The sequence below is a fragment of the Carassius gibelio genome, chromosome B25, assembly GCF_023724105.1.
Source record: "Carassius gibelio isolate Cgi1373 ecotype wild population from Czech Republic chromosome B25, carGib1.2-hapl.c, whole genome shotgun sequence".
Classification (NCBI taxonomy): Eukaryota; Metazoa; Chordata; class Actinopteri; order Cypriniformes; family Cyprinidae; genus Carassius; species Carassius gibelio.
This window is the reverse complement of record NC_068420.1, coordinates 22,202,514-22,212,156: the sequence shown is the minus strand read 5'-3', so window position 1 is coordinate 22,212,156 and position 9,643 is coordinate 22,202,514. Positions and strand designations below refer to the sequence as shown.

General features: G+C 37.5%; 1 pseudogene; it reads right to left on the bottom strand.

The window, feature by feature from the left end:
* Positions 1-913: 913 nt before the first annotated feature.
* On the bottom strand, positions 914-9,499 carry LOC128014078 (cyclin-dependent kinase 10-like; annotated as a pseudogene).
* Between the last annotated feature and the right edge of the window lie 144 nt (positions 9,500-9,643).

Sequence of the window (9,643 nt, the reverse complement as noted above, 5' to 3'; positions counted from 1 at the left end):
TATTTTAAAAAATTCAAATCTGAACTTACATGTTCAAGTCTCTATCACTATATATTTTCAAATGTATAAACTAAGTTAACGAGTTCCACTTGTGACTACACTGATGCAGCAAGATCATTTGTTTTATTAGTCCTCCTTCATTTTTCATATGACATTTAAATGTGTCATGTTCTTCAATCTCTTAACCTTTAGCAAAACCTTTAACCTTTAGTCTTGAATCTCGCTGGGTCTCTCACGAGAAGTAAATCAAACTTGCTTTGTGTTGCGTGGCTCGTGATTGGCTGTTCACCAGGGATGTCACACATTCATGTGCACGCGCTCCACAAACTCAGGATCAAAGCCTGAGTTGACAAATAAAGTTGATGAACAGCATCATGGTACCAACAAAGCCGGATTGGAGAGGTTTGGTTTTGTCAACTCAAAACTAATCCTGTAACTCTGAATTTGTTCAGCTACCATCATGGTACAGGACCCAGCTCAATATCTTATTGACATTGTTTCTTTAGCTGAATGTTTTTGGAGGGGTCTGAAAGCAGTCATCAGCTGTTCCCTGCCGAGGAAAACTAATTTACTCATTTCTCATTCAGAGGAGGACTACATTAATCTGAGAATAGAGTCCGGAGAGCAGACAGCTTTTCAAGCTCATTCCTATGAAGACCCTTTAACCCACAAATAACACAGAAATGTTACGAGCCTCATATTTTCCTGACGTCCTTGAATACCACATTTATCATATCTGTAAATATCAAATCTATAACCGGAGGAGCTTAACTTCTGATTACCTTCTCTGTTGGACAAAGACAGAAAACAACTGCCAACAGCTCATTAATATTTCAAGTAATCTGGCTGATTCACAGATCAACAAGAATATGAAGCAGATCAAGCCCACAATCAACACATCAAAGGTGACATGTTTTATATAAATGACTCTTTTTTTTATTTTTATATATTTGTACAAAACAAGCAGCAGCATCTGCTCATAGCTCCGCTGACTAGGATTTGTTTGTATTATTTACACTGTATCTCATCTCTGTCAGACTGAACTTTGATTTGTACAATATCTTACGAGTATAAGAATGGAGAATAACAGGCAGCAGGACATTTGGTTTTCTGTCCCAGAAGCTCCTGGTTTGTTTCTGTGGTGAGGAAACATGGGCATCAGCTCTGGTTCACAAGCTGCAGAGTGAATCATGGGAGCCACGGTCAGAAACTCGGCCTGAGACAGCATCTGATATAGAGAAATGTGTAAAACTAGGAAGCACTTACGCAAGGGCTTCTCCCTGAAGTAGGAGCTATCTAAACAATCTTTCGCTGTGGCTCTGTTAGACACACGTTATCATTAATGGCCAGATGCTCTCATTCGGTGTTCCCAACAGCTGGACGATCATATCCACCTGCTGGATCCCTGAGGCTCCAGGCAGAAGAGGTTTATGGGCAAGAAGCGCAGCAAAGATGCAGCCAACAGCCCTGCATGAGGAGAACAGACAGGTTCATGAAGAACTCAACACACCACTGGACTCTGCTACAGATGTTTCTGTGATATCAATGTCTCTCTAAACTGATGCGTAACAAAAGACAGACAACATTACAGAGGATCTACAACTTCAGACTTTAAACCAACAGACACTCGATTCTTTGTAGTTCAACCTCTGCTAACTTTGATATGTCACTCATCCATAAAGTATTCACAGCAATTCACATTTTGTTACGTTGCAGCCTTATTCCAAAAGGAATTTACATTCATTGTTTTCCTCAAAATTCTACAAACAATATCCCACAATGACAACGTAAATTTTTTACAAATGTATACTTTGTTGATACACCTTTGACACCATTTACAGCCTCAAGCTTTTTGGTATGATGCGACACGCTTTGATCATCATCATTTAACAATTATCTGTCATTCTTCGCCTCTCAAGCTCTGTCAGGGTTGATGGGGGTAGACGCACATTTTCAGGTTTCTCCAGAAACATTTGACTGTTCAATCCCAGGCTCTGGCTGGGCCTCTCAAGGACATTCACAGAGTGGTCTATAAGCCCTTTTGACCACTAGTTAGGGTCACTGTCCTGATGGAAGGTGAACCAGTCTCAGCTTCTGAATGCTCTTAATGCTTTTCATTACGGCTATCTGAATATTTGGGTGCATTGAGCTTTTCTTGTACTCTGACGAGTCCCTCAGTCCCTGCCGCTGAAAAACAGCCCCTTGTCTCCCGAGGCCACAAGAGGACGCATAGAGCAAATTACTAATGCACGTTTCTGCAAAGAAATACAATAACACACTTTGAAAAAAGTGCATAGTGTTTAAAATAATGTTTTATAAACCATATATAATTCAGTTGCTTAAATAATTAGAAACAAAACAGCATCGTGTACACATAGTTTAATACAAATGACCGAAAACCAATCACAAAGAGTACTTTTTTTTCCATTTAAAAACATGATATGCATTGGGATGGGGAAAACCACCATAAAGTCTCAAGGCAAGAATTTGACATGGCTTTCTGAACATGCCGCTCTCGTGCGATAGATGTCCCTCTAGAAAAAGCGATAAATATGCATTCTGTGTGAACAGCTTGGTTTCAGATTTGATGCAAAAAAGAATAAATAACTTAGCAGCGCTGCATTCAGTGGGTTCAACATGGATAGGTAAAAATAAAAGACTTAAAATGCAATGACACTTGCATCGTCATCGCATCTTGTGTGCCACTGATAAAGCTGCTTGATGCACACATCAAATTTGAATGTGGATTTATATTTTAAATTCGATGTATATTCTAAATTTTTATTTTTTTAACAACCCTAATCAGTGGAGGGTTGCAGTGATGTTTGTCCTTCTGTAGGTTTCTCCCATCTGTATATATGATAATGGAGCTGGATGTTTCAAACTTCTTCCGTTGAAGGTAACAGGGACTACATGCTTCCGTGAGCCTTCAATGAAGTAATGTTTTTCTGCACTCTTCCCCAGATCAGTGCCTCGATACAATCCTGTCTCGGAGGTCTACAGACAGCTCCTTGGACTTCATGGCTTGGCTTGTGCTCTGACATGGACTGCTAACTGTGGGACCTTATATTTACAGATGTGTGCCTTTCCTAATCATGTCCAATCCACTGAATGTACCACAGGTGGACTCCAGTCATGCTGGAGAAACTGCTCAAGGATGATCAGTGTAAAAAAGATGCACACTAGCACAGTTTTGACTGTCATTGCAAAGGATGTGAATACTTATTTACATGTGATTTATTTATTTATTTATTATTATTATTATTATTATTATTATTTTACTTTTAATAAATTTGCAAAGATTTCAAACAAACTTCTTTCACATTGTCAACACTGCACTGGCTGCCTATCAAACAAATAAAAATTTCGCTTATTACTTATAAAGCCCTGAATGGTTTAGCACCTCAGTATTTGAATGAGCTCCTTTTACATTATAATCCTCTACGTCCGCTACGTTCTCAAAACTCAGGCAATTTGATAATACCTAGAATATCAAAATCAACTGCAGGCGGCAGATACTTTTCCTGTTTGGCGCCTAAACTCTGGAATAACCTACCTAACATTGTTCGGGAGGCAGACACACTCTTGCAGTTTAAATCTAGATTAAAGACCCATCTTTTTAACCTGGCATACACATAACATACTAATATGCTTTTAATATCCAAATTCGTTAAAGGATTTTTAGGCTGCATTAATTAGGTAAACTGGAACCGGAAACACTTCAGATAACATGTACCTTCTACATCATTAGAAGAATGGCATCTACGCTAATATTTGTCTGCTTCTCTCTTGTTCCGAGGTCACCGTGGCCACCAGATCCAGTCTGTGTCCAGATCAGAGGGTCACTGCAGTCACCCGGATCCAGTACGTATCCAGACCAGATGGTGGATCAGCACCTAGAAAGGACCTCTACTGCCCTGAAAGACAGCGGAGACCAGGAGAACTAGAGGACCAGATACAGATCCCCTGTAAAGACCTTGTCTCAGAGGACCACCAGGACAAGACCACAGGAAACAGATGATTCTTCTGCACAATCTGACTTTGCTGCAGTCTGGAATTGAACTACTGGTTTCGTCTGGTCAGAGGAGAACTGGCCCCCAACTGAGCCTGGTTTCTCCCAAGGTTTTTTTCTCCATTCTGTCACCGATGGAGTTTCGGTTCCTTGCCGCTGTCGCCTCTGGCTTGCTTAGTTGGGGCAGAGACAGTTTATAAGAGACATGTCAATTCCTCAATCCTCAATACATATATATAAGGAAAACCCGTAACGGCAAATATGGCGGTTGTGTGCACATGTCCTGCCCCTCTCGCTGGAAAGCCAATCATCTGCTTTTAACAGTCAAGTCGGGAAATATTTAAGCCTATCGTCTGGTTCCACTGACGTATGCGCACAGTTGAGGAACCCTTGTGCATGTGTAGTAAAGGTATAACCTGTGGGGAAAAAGGCGTTTTAAACCTTATTTTGGGGCAAAGTCATCAAATTTTTTCAGCGATTTTTATAATATTTCACTGCTGTTTCTATACATGCTGTTTCTATGTCCCGGTGGCCTGTGAAAGTGCAGTTCTGACTCTCTGCACATTCATTTAAAAAGGAGCTGGTCTTATTATTCTGAAATAGCTGCCCAGAGGCGTGGCCAAGATGTGGCACGGCTTGCCTGAAAGGACTTTGGTTGGGGACACTTCATCTACAGCGATATCGTTGACTTGATTGCAAATAAATGCACAGACACTATTTAACTGAACAGGGATGACATAACTGAATTCAATGATGAACTGCCTTTAACTATCATTTTGCATTACTGACACACTGTTTTCATAATGAATGTTGTTCAGTTGCTTTGACGCAATGTATTTTGTTTAAAGTGCTAGATAAATAAAGGTGACTTGACTTGACTTGACATTGTCATTATGTATTGATTTAAAAATTTTGAGGAACATGTTTAATTGAATCCATTTTGGAATAGAGCTGTAACATAAAACGTGGAAAAGTGAAGCGCTGTGAATACTTTCCGGATGTTGTGTGTATATACAGTATGTATACAGTGTCATGAAGAAGTTTTTGCCCCTTCCAGTTTTATTTTTTTAACAGATTAAGATGAAACTAATTTTAATATTACACAAAGATATTTTTGTTTAATTTATTAAGGTAAAAAAAAGCTGTCCAAACCTGCCTGGCACTACATGAAAAAGTAATTGCCCCATAAATCTAATAACTGGTTGTGCCACCCTTTGCAGAATCAACTACAATCAAGCGTTTGGCAATGAGTCTTTCACATCGCTGTAGAGGAATATTGGCCCACTCTTCTTTGCAGATTTGTTTTAATTTAGACACATTGGAAGGTTTTCCGGCATGAATGGACTATTTAAGGTCATGCCACCACATCTCAATTGGATTTAAGTCGGGACTTTTACTTTTGTTTTCCAGTCATTCAGAGGTGGACTTGTTGGTGTGTTTAGGATCACTATCCTGCTGCATAACCCAAGTGCGGTTGAGCTTGAGGTCACAAACTGACAGCTGTCCATTCTTCTTCAGGATGTCCTGATAGAGAGCAGGATTCATGCTTCCATCGAGACAGGTCCAACAGTATTCAGGTCTGCGAGTGGCTAGTGAAATTAAACTCTGCTTTCTAAAATAATGTGGTTAATCACAGCTCTTTAATGATTTAACAGGAGGGGCCAATTGGTTTTTAAAGTAGGTTCAGGTAGGTTTGGAAAAATTTCCTTCCCTTAAGAAATGAAATGATCATTTAAAAACTGCAATTTGTATGCAATTAGTTTGATGAAGTGTGACAAATAATCCATGAAATCACAGGAAAAAATTAAATTAGCAGTTATTTAAATAGTAAACATTTCACAATATTACTGATTTTAGTGAACAGAAGAGATTCTTTAAAATAACATTACAAGTTTTACTGTCGTAAATCTTTTGACAGGTAGTGTATGTCTTAGGTCTCTCCCTTCCCTCTCTGTCTTGAGTAACATCTAAAAAGTCAGTCTGATTGCAGACTTTATTCTAGCGCTGTTTGTCCAGTTCTCACCGCATGTCCAGGGCAGTGGTCTGCGTCTTGGTCCCTAGGAGGAGCTCTGGAGCTCGATACCTGTGAAGAAAACATTGTCAGTGATGGAAAGAGGGATTTGAAGGATTAGCAGGATGATAGAGAGGCTAATCAGCATGAAGTTCATCTGCTTACCACAGTGTGACTACTGGAGGAGTCATGGGCTGTGACGGGATACCGTAAACACACCAGACCGAAGTCAGCTGTGGAAAAACCACCAGACAGACGTCCACACACAACAGATTATTGTGTTTCTTATTCAGAACAGGTGGGTGAATCTTAGAAAACGATCAGGGACATGTATAAATCATGTTTTAATCCAAAATCAAGAAAGAAATATTAGAAAATGAAGCCTGATTTCAAAAGAATTCAATTTTGTCACATTGTGCAATTATTTATTAAATCACATTTTCCCTGCAAATACTTACTATTTGCATGATTTCATAATAATCACCTATGTTTTAAATTATGAAAGGATAATTATTGATTTCTTTGATAAATATCAATATGAGAATTAAGAAATCTAATTATCAGAAGTTCAACATTATTTATATTTAATTATTGGTCTCATAAACATGAGAAGAAAAATTAGTTTGGGTCATTCTGTCAAATCTACCACATTTAAAAAATTCCCCTGACTCATATTTTTGATTTTGCTAATACGTTTTCTGAAGAAAGCTAGAAATGTGTGTGACACTTATTCTTCAGACATACCAATGTAAATACAATAAGCATCAGCAGTAAACACAGTAAACAACATTTGCTTTTTTCAGCCACTGAAAGTATGTAATATTCAACAATCTAGACACAGAGCTTCATTGAGATCCTGGGACTGATGGATGCAGGGCCTTGAAAATTATGACTCCAAAAAAAAGTTTATTTAGAGATAAAATATAAAATCATAATGCAATATCTTTAATATTTCTAGAATTACAGGTATAACAAACTATGGACAGAAAACATGAAAAGTTTCTCTATTTTTGAATGGTCACCACTGGCACATATTGCAAAAACAAAAAAATACAAAATGTCTATACAGACCTACTAATTAATATCTGAGTAAAAGTAACATTATCATTAATGTTTTTTTGAGCCCACTCTAAAAAATTGTGGATTACACCGTAAATATACATCCATCGTATTTAATATTTTAGATTTCATCACTATACAGGTCTATCTTTCTTCTGTAAAAACATTTGTCAAATCTAAAATTTGAGCCTGGGACCCTTTGGTTGAGTTGACAAGGAATGACCCTTTTGTGCAAGTTGAAGACATGGAAACGTTTTAATGAACAGAACAAGCCTGAAAGAACACACTCAAACCTGTTAAGAATGAAGTTGTGATGTAAATATTCCAGACCTTTAAGCAGCTGAAGAACTATACACTTCACCTGTGGAAAAACACAGAAAAAAAAGAAAATAATAATATTAAAAGTAACACAAATAATAGTAATATATCATTGACATTTAATTAAATGCATTATATATAAACAGTTTAACCTATCAAAATGTTTTTACAAAAATAGTCTGAAGATAGTCAAACCACAATTTGTTGTTGATCTGAAAAATTATGTAGGGGGAGTTCAAGTATATTTTCAATGAAATGACGGACAGGAAATGAGGCAGTACTGATCTCACTTTAAATGCATGACGCAGGTGCTGATACCAAAGACACATACCAAAGTGTTGGAAAAATACTGAATTTACTGCAGAACTAAAACACAGCATGTTCTTTTCTTTTTTTTTTCTTCTTCTTTTTTTTCTTTTTTTTTTTTTCTCAGTGTCTTTACCAACCAATAACAGAATAACAATCTATTCTGATTTATGACATAAGAGAATGGCGACTGCGTGTCTCAATCTGAGCAATAAGTTAATTTCCCTCAGACTGCTGATTGGTATCCCTAAACAGATACACAAAATAAATAGCATTCAAGGTTTCTGTTTATACAGATACTCAGTTGGTTATATTATCTGGGATTGTCAAGCTCCAACAAAAACACCATAAAAGAAACCCATATGACTTGTGTTCATTATTCCAAATCATTATAGTTTATATAATATATTTAAAATCTTGCCTTTAATCCTGACTGGCTATGTATTCATTTACACTTGCATATTAAACCCTCTTCTCATTGTTATTAACTAATCACTTTCCAACCCCAAAGAGTTTCCAGTCGGCAGTGAACAAAGCCTTTACCAACAGAGCTTGATCCTGGAGAATATATATAATATAAAATATTCAAATTTAACTGAAAATACTAGGAAAAATAGTGGAGTGACACTTAACTGTTTATCTTTGCAGCAAAACAGTTTCAGTGAAGCCTTTTAGGCAGGATTCAGGCCTTCAGGACAGTGACTGCACTTTTCTGCAAATTACTTGCTCTTATCATCTGACCAAAGCTGCATCTCCCTTTTAGTAGCCTACTGCCTTTAACACATAGACCACAACATTTTGTCTTGAGAATTATGCTGGCACAGAGCCTACCTATCTGATCACTAGCAGCATGTTTTAGCTAACGAAGAATTGTCGACCAAGCACAGGTTAAGTATGGAGTGCCACAAGGATCAGTATTAGGTCCTCAGCTTTTTTATTTTATTTTCTTCTCCCGAGGAAGATTATCAAGAAACTTGGAATCACATGAGGTGCTAAAATATAATGTAATTTTATTTTCTCTTCACTGGCTATCTCTCAGATTGGGTATCAATCTTTAAGAAATAACTTAAAAGCCTTGAATGGCCTCTCTTTGCCGTATTTATGCAATCCTCTATCATGAATTAATCCATCATAATCACTACAGCTGCAACATTCCGGCTTGTTGATAGCACGCTTGGTCAGTTTCACTTCCCTCACTCAATGTTGAGGTCTACAATCACAACCTGTGCCACGTGACTGCTGTAGCTAAATGATTACTTTTCTGCACACCTCTTTTAACCATGTGAAGGTAAACTGATACCATTCCCAAACTCTACCAATGTCTACCTAATCTGTAAACCCAGACAGTTTAATTTTTACAACCTGAACAATATAGTGTACAGTTTTTCATTTCTTGCAACAGTCACCTCTGGCCTGCTCGCTGAGGGATTATAAGACTACTGCAGCTCCCTGATAAAAATACTTAAACCTCTAATCTCATTCCTAGAAATGTGTTATTTTATATTACAGTAATGAGATATATCAAGTAGTAATCCACTCTGTAAAGCTTCTTTGAAGCTGTGTTATTGTCAAAAGCTGCTATACAAATAAACCTGAACTACTTGAGTACATATAAGAACCACTGAAGTTTGTGTGTGTAATGGAGACCAGCTAGTAAGAGCTGTGCTTGTAAACCTCAGTTTCTTCTTTTCCCTATTTAGACAGACGGATGCAACTTCATTTTTAGCGGACATGAAGAAAGCAAACTTGTCAGTGAATAGCAACTCCCACTGGTGGAAAAGAGCGTCAAACATTTTCCATTTTAAGATCCAACTGTCCAACTTTCGCACATTCTTCAGGGCAACAATTTAATTTGTCCTTGTATCACATGCTTGGTCTGTAAATAACAAATCAAGAAATTAATCAAGAAATCCCTTCCAAAAAAACAAACAAACAAA